Source organism: Nerophis ophidion, linkage group LG23 (assembly GCF_033978795.1).
Source record: "Nerophis ophidion isolate RoL-2023_Sa linkage group LG23, RoL_Noph_v1.0, whole genome shotgun sequence".
Lineage (NCBI taxonomy): Eukaryota > Metazoa > Chordata > Actinopteri > Syngnathiformes > Syngnathidae > Nerophis > Nerophis ophidion.
In genome coordinates, this window is record NC_084633.1 from 19,595,834 (window position 1) to 19,617,135 (window position 21,302).

The following is a 21,302-nucleotide window of genomic DNA, read 5'->3' on the forward strand; positions in this document are numbered from 1 at the left end:
ATGGTCTATTCAGGTCTATTTTTATATATAAGGCGCACTGGATTATAAGGCGCACTGCCGATGAATGGTCCAGTCAGGTCTATTTTCGTATATAAGGCGCACTGCCTATTAATGGTCTTTTCCGATCTATTCTCATACATAAAGCGCACTGGATTATAAGGCGCACTGCCGATGAATGGTCCAGCCAGGTCTATTTTCATACATAGGGCGCACTGCCTATTAATGGTCTTTTCGTGTCTATTTTTTTTATACATAAGGCGCACTGGATTATAAGGCGCACTGCTGTTGAAAGGTCCTGTCAGGTCTATTTTCATATATAAGGCGCACCGGATTATAAGGCGCACTGCCGATGAATGGTCCAGCCAGGTCTATTTTCATACATAGGGCGCACTGCCTATTAATGGTCTTTTCGTGTCTATTTTTTTTATACATAAGGCGCACTGGATTATAAGGCGCACTGCTGTTGAAAGGTCCTGTCAGGTCTATTTTCATATATAAGGCGCACCGGATTATAAGGCGCACTGCCGATGAATGGTCCAGTCAGGTCTATTTTCATACATAGGGCGCACTGCCTATTAATGGTCTTTTCGTGTCTATTTTTTAATACATAAGGCGCACTGGATTATAAGGCGCACTGCTGTTGAAAGGTCCTGTCAGGTCTATTTTCATATATAAGGCACACTGGATTATAAGGCGCACTGCCGATGAATGGTCCAGTCAGGTCTATTTTCATATATAAGGCACACTGCCTATTAATAGTCTTTTCAGGTCTATTTTCCATACATAAGGCGCACACGCTGAGTGCCGATTGATTGCAGCTGCGCGCACTCGGAGGTGCAATCAGCGGAGTGCGCATTGGAGTGCACCCACGGCGTGACACACCTGTTGACTTTTGAAAAAAAAAAAAAAAAAAATTAAGTGCGCCTTATAGTCCGGAAAATACAGTATGTTTGTCGAATAAAACCTCCACTTTGTTTTTAACGATTACTTAAGCTCAATACGCTACTGTATTTCAATGTCGGACATTATGGAATTTGTCCATTTCTTACCTCTTGTCCCTATCGATGCCAGCTGCATTTATGCATTGCAGAAAATTGCAACTGGTGTCAAACTATTAGTAATCAAAAGAGCTTCTTCTCACTACTTTTCGGACATGTGGAACGGTGTAAGCGTGGACACGCAATGTTCTCTCACGTACGTCGGAAAGAAATTGAAAGCATTCTCTTCGCGGCGAGAAGGCGCCATGTTTTGGTGGTTCTGTCAAGAAGCGGCGGGTTGAATGAAAGGACAATCAATGTCCTCCTCCTTTTTGCCCTCCCACTTCATTTCCATTCCCTGCACAATCGGTGACGTCTCCTCCTCTCCAGGCTGTGCGGACATCAAAATATGTCTCCCGTACACGTGATGGAGCTACAAAGATAAACAGCGTGTGCAAACTGTAACATAGCGTGTGCTATTAAAACAAGTGAAGTTGGCATGTTGTGTAAGAATACAATGATTTGCAAATCCTTTTCAACTTATACGCTGTTATTACATGTGGCTTGCCATCGTTTTGCTTAAATAAGCAGGGGCGTCCATTAAAACGTTGCTTGGATTGCTACAAAACCTGTACTGTATGTACCTTCCAGCATCAATGGTGCCTTCACAGATTCATAAGTTACCCATGCCTTGGGTACTATTACACCCCCATACCATCACAGATGCTGGCTTTTCAACTTTGCGCATACAACAATCTGTATAGTTATTTTCCTCCTTGGTCCGGCGGACACGACGTCCACAGTTTCCAAGAACAATGAGAAATGTGTACTCGTCAGACGACAGAACACTTTTCCGCTTTGCATCAGTCCGTCTTAGATGAGCTCGGGCCCAGCGAAGCCAGCTGCGTTTCTGGGTGTTGTTGATAAATGGCTTTCGGTTTGCAAAGTAGAGTTTAACTTGCACATACAGATGTAGGGGCGAACTGTAACTAATGGCAGTAGTTTCTGAAGTGTTCCTGAGCCCATGTGGTGATATCCTTTACACACTGATGTCACTTTTTGATGCAGTAGCGCTTGATGGATCCAAGGTCACGGGCATTCGATGTTGGTTTTCAGCCTCTACCTCTACCTTTCAGCCCTAATGCCATTTTTCTGTGATGTTAAGTATCTTTGACGGGCATAAACGCAGTAGGTCTTCTAAAAGAGCAATCGGTTCTAAAAAAAACACCCGAGTTCTCCTTTCAGACTAACAAGCCGAATGGTTCTTTTCCTCTTTGACGTCAGCAATTTCCAAAAACAATTTTAAAACGTGGACTCGTCAGACCACAGAACACTTTTCCGCTTTGCATCGGTCCGTCTTAGATGAGCTCGGGCCCAGCGAAGCCGGCTACAATTCTGGGTGTTGTTGATAAATGGCTTTCGGTTTGCTAAGTAGAGTTTAACTTGCACATACAGATGTAGGGGCAAACTGTAGCTAATGGCAGTAGTTTTCTGAAGTGTTCCTGAGCCCATGTGGTGATATCCTTTACACACTGGTGTTGCCTTTTGATGCAGTAGCGCTTGATGGATCCAAGGTCACGGGCATTCGATGTTGGTTTTCAGCCTCTACCTCTACCTTTCAGCCCTAATGCCATTTTTCTGTCATGTTAAGTATCTTTGACGGGCATAAACGCAGTAGGTCTTCTAAAAGAGCAATCGGTTCTAAAAAAGACACCCGAGTTCTCCTTTCAGACTAACAAGCCGAATGGTTCTTTTCCTCTTTGACGTCAGCAATTTCCAAAAACAATTTTAAAACGTGGACTCGTCAGACCACAGAACACTTTTCCGCTTTGCATCAGTCCGTCTTAGATGAGCTCGGGCCCAGCGAAGCCGGCTGCGTTTCTGGGTGTTGTTGATAAATGGCTTTCGGTTTGCAAAGTAGAGTTTAACTTGCACATACAGATGTAGGGGCGAACTGTAGCTAATGGCAGTAGTTTCTGAAGTGTTCCTGAGCCCATGTGGTGATATCCTTTACACACTGGTGTTGCCTTTTGATGCAGTAGCGCTTGATGGATCCAAGGTCACGGGCATTCGATGTTGGTTTTCAGCCTCTACCTCTACCTTTCAGCAGTAGTGCCATTTTTCTGTCATGTTAAGTATCTTTGACGGGCATAAATGCAGTAGATCTTCTAAAAGAGCAATCGGTTCTAAAAAAAAAACACCAGAGTTCTCCTTTCAGACTAACAGTGCGAATGGTTCTTTTCCTCTTTGACATCCGCAATTTCCAAAAAGTATTTGAAAATGTGGACTCGTCAGACCACAGAACACTTTTCCACTTTCCATCAGTCCGTCTTAGATGAGCTCGGGCCCAGCGAAGCCGGCTGCGTTTCTGGGTGTTGTTGATGAATGGCTTTCGGTTTGCAAAGTAGAGTTTAACTTGCACATACAGATGTAGGGGCAAACTGTAGCTAATGGCAGTAGTTTTCTGAAGTGTTCCTGAGCCCATGTGGTGATATCCTTTACACACTGGTGTTGCCTTTTGATGCAGTAGCGCTTGATGGATCCAAGGTCACGGGCATTCGATGTTGGTTTTCAGCCTCTACCTCTACCTTTTAGCATTAGTGCCATTTTTCTGTCATGTTAAGTATCTTCGACGGGCATAAATGCAGTAGGTCTTCTAAAAGAGCAATCGGTTCTAAAAAAAAACACCAGAGTTCTCCTTTCAGACTAACAGGCCGAATGGTTCTTTTCCTCTTTGACGTCCGCAGTTTCCAAAAAGTATTTGAAAATGGGGACTCGTCAGACCACAGAACACTTTTCCGCTTTGCATCAGTCCGTCTTAGATGAGCTAGGGCCCAGCGAAGCCGACTTCCTTTCTGGGTGTTGTTGATAAATGGCTTTCGGTTTGCAAAGTAGAGTTTAACTTGCACATACAGATGTAGGAGCGAACTGTAGCTAATGGCAGTAGTTTCTGAAGTGTTCCTGAGCCCATGTGGTGATATCCTTTACACACTGGTGTTGCCTTTTGATGCAGTAGCGCTTGATGGATCCAAGGTCACGGGCATTCGATGTTGGTTTTCAGCCTCTACCTCTACCTTTCAGCCCTAATGCTATTTTTCTGTCATGTTAAGTATTTTCGACGGGCATAAATGCAGTAGATCTTCTAAAAGAGCAATCGGTTCTAAAAAAAACAAAAAAAACAGAACTCTCCTTTCAGACTAACAGTCCGAATGGTTCTTTTCCCCTTTTGACGTCAGCAATTTCCAAAAACAATTTTAAATGTGGACTCGTCAGACCACAGAATACTTTTTCCACTTTGCATCAGACTGTCTTAGGTGAGCTCGGGCCCAGCGAAGCCGGCGACGTTTCTGGGTGTTGTTGATAAATGGCTTTCGCTTTGCATTGTAGAGTTTTTACTTGCACTTAGAGATATAGGAGCGAACTGTAGTAACTGGCAGTAGTTTTCTGAAGTGTTCCTGAGCCCATGTGGTGATATCCTTTACACACTGGTGTTGCCTTTAGATGCAGTAGCGCTTGATGGATCCAAGGTCACAGGCATTTAATGTTGGTTTTCAGCCTCTACCTCTACCTTTTAGCATTAGTGCCATTTTTCTGTCATGTTAAGTATCTTCGACGGGCATAAATGCAGTAGATCTTCTAAAAGAGCAATCGGTTCTAAAAAAAAAAAAAAACACCAGAACTCTCCTTTCAGACTAACAGTCCGAATGGTTCTTTTCCCCTTTTGACGTCAGCAATTTCCAAAAAGTATTTGAAAATGTGTACTCGTCAGACCACAGAACACTTTTCCACTTTCCATCAGTCCGTCTTAGATGAGCTAGGGCCCAGCGAAGCCGGCGACAATTCTGGGTGTTGTTGATAAATGGCTTTCGCTTTGCGTTGTAGAGTTTTTACTTGCACTTAGAGATGTAGGAGCGAACTGTAGTAACTGGCAGTGGTTTTCTGAAGTGTTCATGAGCTCAAGTAGTGATATCCTTTACACACTGTAGTTTTTTTTTTTCGACGCAGTACCACATGAGGGTTCGAAAGTCCGTAACCTCATCGCTTACGTGCAGTGATTTCTCCAGATTCTCTGAAACTTTTGATGATATTACGGACCGTGGATGCCGAAATCCCTAAATTCCTTGCAATAGCTGGTCGAGAAAAGTTGTTCTTAAGCTGTTGGACAATTTGCTCAGGCATTTGTTGACAAAGTGGTGACCTTCGCCCCGTCCTTGTTTGTGAATGACTGAGCATTTCATGGAAGGTGTTCCCAATCAAGCCTGTTCACCTGTGGGATGTTCCAAATAAGTGTTTGATGAGCATTCCGACAACTTTCTCAGTCTTTTTTGCCACTTGTGCCAGCTTTTTTGAAACATATCGCAGGCATCAAATTCCATATGAGCTAATATTGGCAAAAAAATAGCAAAGTTTTCTTGTTCGAATGTTAAATATCTTGTCTTTGCAGTCGATTCAGTTGAATATAAGTTGAAAAGGATTTGAAAATCATTGTATTCTGTTTTTATTTACCATTTAAAAAAACAAAAACAAAACATGACAACTTTACTGGTTTTGTGTTTTGTAGATTGTCCATGATGACATGCACCCCTTGTCAAGTCTCCACACTAAACCACGGCCGGCACCCAATGATACCTGAGGTAAAGGTAAGCAAGAAAAAAATATTCTGGTACCGGTACCGGTACCAAAATGTATTTTGATACTTTTGGGTACTTTTCGATACTTTTCTAAATAAAAGTGACTGCAAAAAATGGCATTATTGGCTTTATTTTAAAATGTAATAATCACATATTTTTCTGTTGTTTGATACTTTACATTAGTTTTGGATGATACCACAAATTTAGGTATCGACCCGATACCAAGTCGTTACAGGATCATACATTGGTCATATTTAGAGTCCTCATGTGTCCAGGGACATATTTCCTGAGTCTATAAACATAATATACATTTTTGAAAAACAAAAGGAGATTTTGTGACGCTAAACAGTATCGATCGACTAGATACGCTCCTGTGCTTGGTATCATTACAGTGGATGTCAGGTGTAGATCCACTCATGGCGTTTGTTTACATTGTGACGCCGGTGAGTTACGGTGTGACGGGAAGCATGTTTAGCTATTCCTCGTCCTGCAGTGATAATGGTACTTGTAAGCCAGTCTTCTTGGTATCGATCCGATACCAAGTCGTTACTGGATCATACATTGGTCATATTCAAAGTCCTCATGTGTCCGGGGACATATTTCCTGAGTCTATAAACATAATATAAAGAAGAAGAAAAAACGAAAAAAGATTTTGTGATGCTAAAAATATCAATGTAACCATATTAGTATCGACTCGATACGCTCCTGTACTTGGTATCATTACAGTGGATGTCAGGTGTAGATCCACCCATGGCGTTTGTTTACATTGTGACGCCGGTGAGCTACGGTGTGTCAGGAAGCATGTTTAGCTATTCCTCGTCCTGCAGTGATAATGGTACATGTAAGCACCTCTTCCTGGTATCGATCCGATACCAAGTCGTTACTGGATCATACATTGGTCATATTCAAAGTCCTCATGTGTCCAGGGACATATTTCCTGAGTCTATAAACATAATATACATTTTTGAAAAACAAAAGGAGATTTTGTGATGCTAAACAGTATCGATCGACTAGATACGCTCCTGTGCTTGGTATCATTACAGTGGATGTCAGGTGTAGATCCACCCATGGCGTTTGTTTACATTGTGACGCCGGTGAGCTACGGTGTGTCGTGAAGCATGTTTAGCTATTCCTTGTCCTGCAGTGATAATGGTACTTGTAAGCCAGTCTTCTTGGTATCGATCCGATTCCAAGTCGTTACTGGATCATACATTGGTCATATTCAAAGTCCTCATGTGTCCGGGGACATATTTCCTGAGTCTATAAACATAATATACAGTTTTTTTTTTAAATCGAAAGATGTGATGCCAAAAAATATTGACCTAATCATAGTAGTATCGACTAGATGTGCTACTGTACTTGGTATCATTACAGTGGATGTCAGGTGTAGATCCACTCATGGCGTTTGTTTACATTTTGACGCCGGTGAGCTACGGTGTGTAGTGAAGCATGTTTAGCTATTCCTCGTCCTGCAGTGATAATAATACTTGAAAGCGAGCTAGCCATATCGTAAAGCACCTCTTCCTGGTATCAATCCGATACCAAGTCGTTACAGAATCATACATTGGTCATAGTCAATGTCCTCATGTGTTCGGGAACATATTTCCTGAGTCTATAAACATAATACACATTTTTTTTTTAAATCGAAAGATGTGATGCCAAAAAATATTGACCTAATCATAGCAGTATCGACTAGATGCGCTACTGTACTTGGTATCATTACAGTGGATCCACCGATGGCCTTTGTTTACATTTTGACGCCGGTGAGCTACGGTGTGTAGTGAAGCATGTTTAGCTATTCCTCGTCCTGCAGTGATAATAATACTTGAAAGCGAGCTAGCCATGTCTTAAAGCCCCTCTTCCTGGTATCGATCCGATACCAGGTCGTTACTGGATCATACATTGGTCATATTCAAAGTCCTCATGTGTCCGGGGACATATTTCCTGAGTCTATAAACATAAATAAGAAAAAAAAACGAAAAAAGATTTTGTGATGCTAAAAATATCAACGTAACCATAGTAGTATCGACTCGATACGCTCCTGTACTTGGTATCATTACAGTGGATGTCAGGTGTAGATCCACCCATGGCGTTTGTTTACATTGTGACGCCGGTGAGCTACGGTGTGTCAGGAAGCATGTTTAGCTATTCCTCGTCCTGCAGTGATAATGGTACTTGTAAGCCAGTCTTCCTGGTATCGATCCGATACCAAGTCGTTACTGGATCATACATTGGTCATATTCAAAGTCCTCATGTGTCCGGGGACATATTTCCTGAGTCTATAAACATAATATACAGTTTTTTTTTTTAAATCGAAAGATGTGATGCCAAAAAATATTGACCTAATCATAGTAGTATCGACTCGATACGCTCCTGTGCTTGGTATCATTACAGTGGATGTCATGTGTAGATCCACCCATGGCATTTGTTTACATTGTGACGCCGGTGAGCTACGGTGTGTCGGGAAGCATGTTTAGCTATTCCTCGTCCTGCAGTGATAATAATACTTGTAAGCCAGTCTTCCTGGTATCGATCCGATACCAAGTCGTTACTGGATCATACATTGGTCATATTCAAAGTCCTCATGTGTCCGGGGACATATTTCCTGAGTCTATAAACATAATATACAGTTTTTTTTAAAAATCGAAAGATGTGATGCCAAAAAATATTGACCTAATCATAGCAGTATCGACTAGATGCGCTACTGTACTTGGTATCATTACAGTGGATCCACCGATGGCGTTTGTTTACATTGTGACGCCGGTGAGCTACGGTGTGTCAGGAAGCATGTTTAGCTATTCCTCGTCCTGCAGTGATAATAATACTTGTAAGCCAGTCTTCCTGGTATCGATCCGATACCAAGTCGTTACTGGATCATACATTGGTCATATTCAAAGTCCTCATGTGTCCGGGGACATATTTCCTGAGTCTATAAACATAATATACAGGTTTTTTTTTAAATCGGAAGATGTGATGCCAAAAAATATTGACCTAATCATAGCAGTATCGACTAGATGCGCTACTGTACTTGGTATCATTACAGTGGATCCACCGATGGCCTTTGTTTACATTTTGACTCCGGTGAGCTACGGTGTGTAGTGAAGCATGTTTAGCTATTCCTCGTCCTGCAGTGATAATAATACTTGAAAGCGAGCTAGCCATGTCTTAAAGCACCTCTTCCTGGTATCAATCCGATACCAAGTCGTTACTGGATCATACATTGGTCATATTCAATGTCCTCATGTGTCCGGGGACATATTTCCTGAGTCTATAAACATAATATAAAGAAGAAAAAAAACAAAAAAAGATTTTGTGATGCTAAAAATATCAATGTAGCCATAGTAGTATCGACTCGATACGCTCCTGTACTTGGTATCATTGCAGTGGATGTCAGGTGTAGATCCACCCATGGCTTTTGTTTACATTGTGACGCCGGTGAGCTACGGTGTGTCGTGAAGCATGTTTAGCTATTCCTCGTCCTGCAGTGATAATGGTACTTGTAAGCCAGTCTTCCTGGTATCGATCCGATACCAAGTCGTTACTGGATCATACATTGGTCATATTCAATGTCCTCATGTGTCCGGGGACATATTTCCTGAGTCTATAAACATAATATAAAGAAGAAAAAAAACAAAAAAAGATTTTGTGATGCTAAAAATATCAATGTAGCCATAGTAGTATCGACTCGATACGCTCCTGTACTTGGTATCATTGCAGTGGATGTCAGGTGTAGATCCACCCATGGCTTTTGTTTACATTGTGACGCCGGTGAGCTACGGTGTGTCGTGAAGCATGTTTAGCTATTCCTCGTCCTGCAGTGATAATGGTACTTGTAAGCCAGTCTTCCTGGTATCGATCCGATACCAAGTCGTTACTGGATCATACATTGGTCATATTCAAAGTCCTCATGTGTCCGGGGACATATTTCCTGAGTCTATAAACATAATATACAGGTTTTTTTAAAAATCGAAAGATGTGATGCCAAAAAATATTGACCTAATCATAGCAGTATCGACTAGATGCGCTACTGTACTTGGTATCATTACAGTGGATCCACCGATGGCCTTTGTTTACATTTTGACGCCGGTCAGCTACGGTGTGTAGTGAAGCATGTTTAGCTATTCCTCGTCCTGCAGTGATAATAATACTTGCAAGCGAGCTAGTCATGTCGTAAAGCACCTCTTCCTGGTATCGATCCGATACCAAGTCGTTACAGAATCATACATTTGTCATATTCAAAGTCCTCATGTGTCCGGGGACATATTTCCTGAGTCTATAAACATAAAGAAGAAAAAAAAACGAAAAAAGATTTTGTGATGCTAAAAATATCAATGTAACCATAGTAGTATCGACTCGATACGCTCCTGTACTTGGTATCATTACAGTGGATGTCAGGTGTAGATCCACTCATGGCGTTTGTTTACATTGTGACGCCGGTGAGCTACGGTGTGTCAGGAAGCATGTTTAGCTATTCCTCGTCCTGCAGTGATAATGATACTTGTAAGCCAGTCTTCCTGGTATCGATCCGATACCAAGTCGTTACTGGATCATACATTGGTCATATTCAAAGTCCTCATGTGTCCGGGGACATATTTCCTGAGTCTATAAACATAATATACAGTTTTTTTTAAAAATCGAAAGATGTGATGCCAAAAAATATTGACCTAATCATAGCAGTATCGACTAGATGCGCTACTGTACTTGGTATCATTACAGTGGATCCACCGATGGCGTTTGTTTACATTGTGACGCCGGTGAGCTACGGTGTGTAGTGAAGCATGTTTAGCTATTCCTCGTCCTGCAGTGATAATAATACTTGAAAGCGAGCTAGTCATGTCTTAAAGCACCTCTTCCTGGTATCGATCCGATACCAGGTCTTTAAAGAATCATACATTTGTCATAGTCAAAGTCCTCATGTGTCCGGGGACATATTTCCTGAGTTTATAAAGATAATATAAAGAAGAAAAAAAAACGAAAAAAGATTTTGGGATGCTAAAAATATCAATGTAGCCACAGTAGTATCGACTCGATACGCTCCTGTACTTGGTATCATTACAGTGGATGTCAGGTGTAGATCCACCGATGGCGTTTGTTTACATTGTGACGCCGGTGAGCTACGGTGTGTAGTGAAGCATGTTTAGCTATTCCTCGTCCTAGAGTGATAATGATACTTGTAAGCCAGTCTTCCTGGTATCGATCCGATACCAAGTCGTTACTGGATCATACATTGGTCATAGTCAAAGTCCTCATGTGTCCGGGGACATATTTCCTGAGTCTATAAACATAATATACAGGTTTTTTTAAAAATCAAGAGATGTGATGCCAAAAAATATTGACCTAATCATAGTAGTATCGACTAGATGTGCTACTGTACTTGGTATCATTACAGTGGATCCACCGATGACGTTTGTTTACATTTTGACTCCGGTGAGCTACGGTGTGTAGTGAAGCTTGTTTAGCTATTCCTCGTCCTGCAGTGATAATAATACTTGAAAGCGAGCTAGCCATGTCGTAAAGCACCTCTTCCTGGTATCGATCCGATACCAGGTCTTTACAGAATCATACATTGGTCATATTCAAAGTCCTCATGTGTCCGGGGACATATTTCCTGAGTTTATAAACATAATATAAAGAAGAAAAAAAAACGAAAAAAGATTTTGGGATGCTAAAAATATCAATGTAGCCATAGTAGTATCGACTCGATACGCTCCTGTACTTGGTATCATTACAGTGGATGTCAGGTGTAGATCCACCCATGGCGTTTGTTTACATTGTGACGCCTGTGAGCTACGGTGTGTCGGGAAGCATGTTTAGCTATTCCTCGTCCTGCAGTGATAATGGTACTTGTAAGCCAGTCTTCCTGGTATCAATCCGATACCAAGTCGTTACTGGATCATACATTGGTCATATTCAAAGTCCTCATGTGTCCGGGGACATATTTCCTGAGTCTATAAACATAATATACAGTTTTTTTTAAAAATCGAAAGATGTGATTCCAAAAAATATTGACCTAATCATAGCAGTATCGACTAGATGCGCTACTGTACTTGGTATCATTACAGTGGATCCACCGATGACGTTTGTTTACATTTTGACGCCGGTGAGCTACGGTGTGTAGTGAAGCATGTTTAGCTATTCCTCGTCCTGCAGTGATAATAATACTTGAAAGCGAGCTAGCCATGTTGTAAAGCACCTCTTCCTGGTATCGATCCGATACCAGGTCTTTACAGAATCATACATTTGTCATAGTCAAAGTCCTCATGTGTCCGGGGACATATTTCCTAAGTTTATAAACTTAATATAAAGAAGAAAAAAAAACGAAAAAAGATTTTGTGATGCTAAAAATATCAATGTAGCCATAGTAGTATCGACTCGATACCGCTCCTGTACTTGGTATCATTACAGTGGATGTCAGGTGTGGATCCACCCATGGCGTTTGTTTACATTGTGACGCCGGTGAGCTACGGTGTGTAGTGAAGCATGTTTAGCTATTCCTCGTCCTGCAGTGATAATGGAACTTGTAAGCCAGTCTTCCTGGTATCGATCCGATACCAAGTCGTTACTGGATCATACATTGGTCATATTCAAAGTCCTCATATGTCCGGGGACATATTTCCTGAGTCTATAAACATAATATACAGTTTTTTTTTTAAATCGAATGATGTGATGCCAAAAAATATTGACCTAATCATAGCAGTATCGACTAGATGCGCTACTGTACTTGGTATCATTACAGTGGATCCACCGATGGCGTTTGTTTACATTTTGACGCCGGTGAGCTATGGTGTGTAGTGAAGCATGTTTAGCTTTTCCTCGTCCTGCAGTGATAATAATACTTGAAAGCGAGCTAGCCATGTCTTAAAGCACCTCTTCCTGGTATCGATCCGATACCAAGTCGTTACTGGATCATACATTGGTCATATTCAAAGTCCTCATGTGTCCGGGGGCATATTTCCTGAGTCTATAAACATAATATAAAGAAGAAAAAAAAACGAAAAAAGATTTTGTGATGCTAAAAATATCAATGTAATCATAGTAGTATCGACTCGATACGCTCCTGTACTTGGTATCATTACAGTGGATGTCAGGTGTAGATCCACCCATGGCGTTTGTTTACATTGTGACGCCGGTGAGCTACGGTGTGTAGTGAAGCATGTTTAGCTATTCCTCGTCCTGCAGTGATAATAATACTTGTAAGCCAGTCTTCCTGGTATCGATCCGATACCAAGTCGTTACTGGATCATACATTGGTCATATTCAAAGTCCTCATATGTCCGGGGACATATTTCCTGAGTCTATAAACATAATATACAGTTTTTTTTAAATCGAAAGATGTGATCCCAAAAAATATTGACCTAATCATAGCAGTATCGACTAGATGCGCTACTGTACTTGGTATCATTACAGTGGATCCACCCATGGCGTTTGTTTACATTGTGACGCCGGTGAGCTACGGTGTGTAGTGAAGCATGTTTAGCTATTCCTCGTCCTGCAGTGATAATAATACTTGAAAGCGAGCTAGCCATGTCGTAAAACACCTCTTCCTGGTATCGATCCGATACCAAGTCGTTACTGGATCATACATTGGTCATATTCAAAGTCCTCATGTGTCCGGGGACATATTTCCTGAGTTTATAAACATAATATAAAGAAGAAAAAAAAACGAAAAAAGATTGTGTGATGCTAAAAATATCAATGTAACCATATTAGTATCGACTCGATACGCTCCTGTACTTGGTATCATTACAGTGGATGTCAGGAGTAGATCCACCCATAGCGTTTGTTTACATTGTGACGCCGGTGAGCTACGGTGTGTCGTGAAGCATGTTTAGCTATTCCTCGTCCTGCAGTGATAATGGTACTTGTAAGCCAGTCTTCCTGGTATCGATCCGATACCAAGTCGTTACTGGATCATACATTGGTCATATTCAAAGTCCTCATGTGTCCAGGGACATATTTCCTGAGTCTATAAACATAATATACATTTTTGAAAAACAAAAGGAGATTTTGTGATGCTAAACAGTATCGATCGACTAGATACGCTCCTGTGCTTGGTATCATTACAGTGGATGTCAGGTGTAGATCCACCCATGGCGTTTGTTTACATTGTGACTCCGGTGGGCTACGATGTCGGGAAACATGTTTAGCTATTCCTTGTCCTGCAGTGATAATGGTACTTGTAAGCCAGTCATCTTGGTATCGATCCGATACCAAGTCATTACTGGATCATACATTGGTCATATTCAAAGTCCTCATGTGTCCGGGGACATATTTCCTGAGTTTATAAACATAATATAAAGAAGAAAAAAAAACGAAAAAAGATTTTGGGATGCTAAAAATATCAATGTAGCCATAGTAGTATCGACTCGATACGCTCCTGTACTTGGTATCATTACAGTGGATGTCAGGTGTAGATCCACCCATGGCGTTTGTTTACATTGTGACGCCGGTGAGCTACGGTGTGTCGTGAAGCATGTTTAGCTATTCCTCGTCCTGCAGTGATAATGGTACTTGTAAGCCAGTCTTCCTGGTATCGATCCGATACCAAGTCGTTACTGGATCATACATTGGTCATATTCAAAGTCCTCATGTGTCCGGGGACATATTTCCTGAGTCTATAAACATAATATACATTTTTTAAAAACAAAAGGAGACTTTGTGATGCTAAACAGTATCGATCGACTAGATACGCTACTGTACTTGGTATCATTACAGTGGATGTCATGTGTAGATCCACCCATGGCGTTTGTTTACATTGTGACGCCGGTGAGCTACGGTGTGTCGTGAAGCATGTTTAGCTATTCCTCGTCCTGCAGTGATAATAATACTTGTAAGCCAGTCTTCCTGGTATCGATCCGATACCAAGTCGTTACTGGATCATACATTGGTCATATTCAAAGTCCTCATATGTCCGAGGACATATTTCCTGAGTTTATAGACATAATATACAGTTTTTTTTAAAAATCGAAAGATGTGATGCCAAAAAATATTGACCTAATCATAGTAGTATCGACTAGATGCGCTACTGTACTTGGTATCATTACAGTGGATCCACCGATGGCGTTTGTTTACATTGTGACGCCGGTGAGCTACGGTGTGTAGTGAAGCATGTTTAGCTATTCCTCGTCATGCAGTGATAATAATACTTGAAAGCGAGCTAGTCATGTCTTAAAGCACCTCTTCCTTTTAGCGTTATGAATTTACCTTTGTCTTTACTTTTCAAGCCAAAATGCGTCTGTTTTCCCTTTTCGGTCTACACACTGTGTCTGTTTTCAGCACAAACCTGTTCAAGAATAGACAAACAAACAGTGTAGAGGGTTACAGAACAAGAACGCTGATGGGTCGCCATAAGGCGCCCCGTAAAAAGATGGGAAAAGGGTCAACGCTAGGGAAGGATTTGGAAAAAAATGCAATGGAGTTTTTTTTCCCACTCCAGACTGGGCCCCCTTAGGAACCCAGTCTGGAGTGGGAAAAAAAACTCCATAGCAAAGCACATATACATAATACAACAGTGGTCACCAACATTTTTGAAAGCAAGAGCTACTTCTTGGGTACTGAATAATGCGAAGGGCTACCAGTTTGATACACACTTAAATAAATTGCCAAAAATAGCCAATTTGCTCGATTTACCTTTAATAAATAAATCTATATATATAAAAAAAAAAGGGTATTTCTGTCCGTCATTCCGTCGTACATTTTTTTTTCCTTTTACGGAAGGTTTTTTTGTGGAGAATAAATGATGAAAAAAAAAACACTTAATTGAACGGTTTAAAAGAGGTGAAGATAGGAAATGTGCAGTCGGCCTTTAGAGTTTTGACGGAAAAACATTGGCGGCAAATTCCGTAGCTTGCTTGATTGACATTCACGGCACCCGAGGGTCTCGTGAGATGACGCTGGCTGCTGCCAGTTCATTATTATGAAAAAATGACAGAGAGGAAGGCGAGAAACACTTTTTATTTCAACAGACTCTCGCGCCGTCCCTTCCGTCAAAACTCTAAAGGCCGACTGCACATTTCCTATCTTCACAATAAAAGCCCTGCTTCATGCTGCCTGCGCTAACAAAATAAGAGTCTCTGAAAGCTGGCGTGCACAAGTGATGTGCACGCCAGCTTTCTGAGGGATCGCTTGTGCACGCCAGTTTTCCGAGACTCTGTATTTAGTTAGCGCAGGCAGCATGAAGCAGGGCTTTTATTGTGAAGATAGGAAATGTGCAGTCGGCCTTTAGAGTTTTGACGAAAGGTACGGCGCGAGAGTCTGTTGAAATAAAAAGTGTTTCTGGCCTTCCTCTCGGTCATATTTTCATAATAATGATCTTGCAGCAGCCAGCGTCATCTCACAAGACCCTCCGGTACCGTGAATGTCATTTAAGTGACGTCTTGGTGAAGATTGATGATCACTCATTTTTAGGTCTATTTTTTTTAAAAGCCTGGCTGGAGATGGACTGACACACCCCCCGCGGTCGACTGGTAGCTCGCGGTCGACGTAATGGGCACCCCTGGACTAGCTCCATCCTATCTTGCCGATTGTATTGTACCATATGTCCCGGCAAGAGATCTGCGTTCAAAAGACTCCGGCTTATTAGTGATCCCTAGAGCCCAAAAAAAGTCTGCGGGCTATAAAGCGTTTTCCGTTCGGGCTCCAGTACTCTGGAATGCCCTCCCGGTAACAGTTCGAGATGCTACCTCAGTAGAAGCATTTAAGTCTCACCTTAAAACTCATCTGTATACTCTAGAGCAGGGGTGCCCATTACGTCGATGGCGAGCTACCAGTCGACCGCGGGGGGTGTGTCAGTCCATCTCCAGCCAGGCTTTTAAAAAAAATAGAGCTAAAAATGAGTGATCATCAATCTTCACCAAGACGTCACTTAAATGACATTCACGGTACCGGAGGGTCTTGTGAGATGACGCTGGCTGCTGCAAGATCATTATTATGAAAATATGACCGAGAGGAAGGCCAGAAACACTTTTTATTTCAACAGACTCTCGCGCCGTACCTTCCATCAAAACTCTAAAGGCCGACTGCACATTTCCTATCTTCACAATAAAAGCCCTGCTTCATGCTGCCTGCGCTAACTAAATACAGAGTCTCGGAAAACTGGCGTGCACAACTCTGTCATTTTTTCATAATAATGAACTGGCAGCAGCCAGCGTCATCTCACAAGACCCTCGGGTGCCGTGAATGTCAATCAAGCAAGCTACGGAATTTGCCGCCAATGTTTTTCTTGTAAAGTGTATGGAAGCTGGATGAATTAGATGCCAAAAACCAACCACTTTCATGTGGTATTGTACAGAAAGGACAACTTTTTTTTCTCCTCCATTTGAAAATGTGGGCGTTATCATCATTACTGTCTGATTCCAATCAATGCAAGTCATCAGAATCAGGTAATACACCAACTTATATTCTTGTCTTTGTGAAAGAAAGACATCTATATGTGTTACACATGCTTGTATTATCATTAAACACATCTAACTTGTTTACAAAAATGTCTCTTTCATAAATAAATAAATATAAATGATATATATAAATGAGGTAGATCCCCTCGAGTTGGTCAATTGAAAAGTAGCTCGCCTGCAGAAAAAGTGTGGGCACCCCTGGACTACACGGTCTAGCTCCATCCTATCTTGCCGATTGTATTGTACCATATGTCCCGGCAAGAAATCTGCGTTCAAAGGACTCCGGCTTATTAGTGATTCCTAGAGCCCAAAAAAAATCTGCGGGCTATAGAGCGTTTTCCGTTCGGGCTCCAGTACTCTGGAATGCCCTCCCGGTAACAGTTCGAGATGCTACCTCAGTAGAAGCATTTAAGTCTCACCTTAAAACTCATTCGTATACTATAGCCTTTAAATAGACCTCCTTTTTAGACTAGTTGATCTGCCGCTTCTTTTCTTTTTTCTCTTATGCGCCCCCGGTCCGTTGACCATGGATGAAGTACTGGCTTTCCAGAGTCGGGACCCAGGATGGACCGCTCGCCTGTGTATCGGTTGGGGACATCTCTACGCTGCTGATCCGCCTCCGCTTGAGATGGTTTCCTGTGGACGGGACTCTCGCTGCTGTCTTGGATCCGCTTTGAACTGAACTCTGGCGGCTGTGTTGGAGCCACTATGGATTGAACTTTCACAGTATCATGTTAGACCCGCTCGACATCCATTGCTTTCGGTCCCCTAGATGGGGGGCGGTTGCCCACATCTGAGGTCCTCTCCAAGGTTTCTCATAGTCAGCATTGTCACTGGCGTCCCACTGGATGTGAATTCTCCCTGCCCACTGGGTGTGAGTTTTCCTTGCCCTTTTGTGGGTTCTTCCGAGGATGTCGTAGTCGTAATGGTTCGTACAGTCCTTTGAGACATTTGTGACTTAGGGCTGCATAAATAAACATTGATTGATTGATTGATTGATAAACTATCAGACTGCGTGGGGGGTTTCAGTGGGCCTTTTCATTTTTCCGTGGGCGGCCTCTCAGTGGAAAAAGTTTGGACACCCCTGATTTAGGGGGGTGCGCTGTAGGTGCAGGTGCTTGGTCACACAGCTCCTCCCGCCTGTCATCTCTCTCGCTCTCTCTCTCTCTCTCTCTCTCGCCAATCTCATCATAAAACCCCCCTCCTCCTAGCCCCCCAACCACCCTTTTTCTTGCCCCCCCCCCCACACACACACACACACCTATTATAAGTGCAAGGAGACCGTCCGACAGCGTTCCAAGGTTTCCAGCATGTCGTCCGCCCCCCTCACCTCCACCATCCCTAACCCCCCCACGTCCATAACCCCCCCGCTAAGCTAATTCCATTATGCATTCCCCGACTGGAAGGAAGCGGAGCTGTCTTCTAATTGCTTTCTTATCCCCCCCCCGAGCCCCCATCACTCTCCCCACGCCCCCGCCGCCGCCCCTCATTCCTCGTCCTGCGCGCGCTCAACATGGCAGGAGACTTGCAGAGGTGGGTGGGGGCGAGCTACAGAGCAGGAGAGAGAGAGAGAGAGAGAGAGGGAGTGAGGGAGGCAGTCTGCTGCTGTCAGGGAGCATCGCTGCCATTTCCAGCATTCGCAGGCTTGAAGCCATCGAGCTTCCGCCGCTTGACGCTCCGGCTCGGCTCGCCACAGCCTCGCCATCCACGCGGGAGGACGGGGAGGGAAGGACGCAGGCAGGAGGGCACGGCTCACCGCTCATCAGGTAACCTTCTTCTTCTTCTTGCAAGAGGCTGATCCTGCACACAACACTGCAGGACTTGCAAGTTTTTGGGCCCGGGATGAGCACGAAAATAGAACTCTGTGTCATAGCACGCTGTTTACTCTGTCTGTTGCATAAGGGCGCACACACACACACACACACGCGCGCTCGCTATGCATCCGAGGGGGGTGAGGATGTTTTCCAGTGGAGACAATCTCCTGTTTGCTGCGGGTTTTCGTAGGGGACAATATTGCGTGTGTTTGTGTGGCGCCGTGCAAAAAAAAAAAAAGGAAGACTGCAGTGTCACCGCTGACTTGAACTGATGCTCTGCAAACCCCCCCCCCCCTTCACCCCCTTCACACCCCCCAGGACAGCCATGGAGGGAGGGGTGTGTGTGTGTGTGTGTGTTCTTGTATTTTGGCCCTTCTTGAGACACCAACAAGGAAAGGTACCGTCCATATGAGGACCTGGTGGACAAAATCACCGTCCCGATATAGAAAAATATCGGACCTGATTGAGTGTCTCATTCGGTGGTGAAATATAACCAAATGAGGGTGGTTGACTCTGTTGCAAGTCGTGTGTGTTCTTTGTAAGTTGTTTGTGTGTGCTAAAGCTATTCAGTTTTTTGTTGTTTTTTCCTGGTCTGTCTGGACTCCCTCCGCCGGGGAGTCCAGCCTTGTACTGAATATATTTTTACTCACCATCAATTTTTACCTGTTTTCCACCTTTTTGAGGGGCGCCGGAAGTTGGTTGACCTGTTAGCGGTCCTGTTCCTTCTCCCTGAAAACTGTCGGTTTTAAAAGTGCTCCACCTCTGGCCAACCTATGTAATAAGGCCACAATTAATTTAAAAAATACAATATATATATAGACGTGTGTGTGTGTGTTCTTGTATTTCTACACTTCTTGAGACACCAACAAGGAAAGGTACCGTCCATATGAGGACCTGGTGGACAAAATCACGGTCCCGATATGGAAAAATATCGGACCTGATAGTGTGTCTCATTCGGTGGTGAAATATAACAAAATGAAGGTGGTTGACTCTGTTGCAAGTCGTGTGTGTTCTTTGTAAGTTGTTTGTGTGTGCTAAAGCTATCTCATTTTTTGTTGTTTTTTCCTGGTCTCAGTCTGGACTCCCTCCGGCGGGGAGTCCAGCTTTGGACTGAATATATTTTTACTCACAATCAATTTTTACCTGTTTTCCACCTTTAGAGGGGCACCGGAAGTTGGCTAACTTGTCAGCGGTCCTGTTCTGTCCCCGTATAATATTTGTCTGCTCTTGAGTGGGACTGAGCTGAAATCTATGTGTCAGTTTTAAAAGTGCTCCCCCTCTGGCCAACCTATGCAATAACGAGAGCATGTAAGAAATTGAAATGCGCCCCTGTTGGCCACAATTAATTAAAAAAGAAGAAAAAATAATAATAATAAAAAAATGTGTGTGTGTGTATGTGTATATATATATATATATATATATATATATATATATATATATATATATATATATATATATATATATAGTGTGTGTGTGTTCTTGTATTTCTGCCCTTCTTGAGACACCAACAAGCAAAAGTACCGTCCATATGAGGACCGGTGAACAAGTTAGGACCAAAATCATGGTCCCAATATGGAAAAATATCAGACCTGATAGAGTGTCTCATTCGGTGGTGAAATATAACAAAATTAAGGTGGTTGACTCTGTTGCAAGTCTTGTGTGTTCTTTGTAAGTTGTTTGTGTGTGCTAAAGCTATCACATTTTTTGTTGTTTTTTCCTGGTCTCAGTCTGGACTCCCTCCGCCGGGGAGTCCAGCCTTGTACTGAATATATTTTTACTCACCATCAATTTTTACCTGTTTTCTACGTTTTTGAGGGGCACCAGAAGTTGGCTGACCTGTCAGCGGTCCTGTTCTGTCTCCCTGAAAACTGTGTGTCGGTTTTAAAAGTGCTCCACTTCAGGCCAACCAATGTAATTAGGCCACAATTAATTTAAAAAATACAATATATGTATGGACGTGTGTGTGTGTGTTCTTGTATTTCTACACTTCTTGAGACACCAACAAGGAAAAGTACCGTCCAAATGAGGACCGGTGAACAAATTAGGACCAAACTCATGGTCCCAATACGGAAAAATATCGGACCTGATAGAGTATCTAATTTGGTGGTGAAATATAACAAAATTAAGGTGGTTGACCCTGTTGCAAGTCTTGTGTGTTCTTTGTGAGTTGTTTGTGTGTGCTAAAGCTATCAAATTTTTTGTTGTTTTTTTCCTGGTCTCAGTCTGGACTCCCTCCGCCGGGGGAGTCCAGCCTTGGACTGAATATATTTTTACTCGCCATCAATTTTTACCTGTTTTCCACCTTTTTGTGGGGCGCCGGAAGTTGGCTGACCTGTCAGCGGTCCTGTTCTGTCTCCCTGAAAACTGTGTCGGTTTTAAAAGTGCTCCACCTCTGGCCAACCTATGTAATAAGGTCACAATTAATTCAAAAAATACAATATATGTATAGACGTGTGTGTGTTCTTGTATTTCTACACTTCTTGAGAC

The 21,302-nt window shown here is 42.7% G+C and overlaps 1 protein-coding gene across 2 annotated transcripts in view; it reads left to right on the forward strand.

Moving 5' to 3' along the window:
- Window positions 1–5,555: 5,555 nt before the first annotated feature.
- LOC133541635 (retinoic acid-induced protein 1) overlaps window positions 5,556–21,302 on the forward strand; it is a 349,449-nt gene continuing 333,702 nt past the window's right edge. The window contains exon 1 of one of the 2 annotated variants that reach the window (XM_061885152.1): window positions 5,556–5,617. The gene's annotated coding sequence lies outside the window, so the exon portion shown is untranslated. Of the gene's footprint in view, window positions 5,618–18,634; window positions 18,768–21,302 lie in introns of those variants that run through there. The other variant, XM_061885151.1, reaches the window with a different exon arrangement.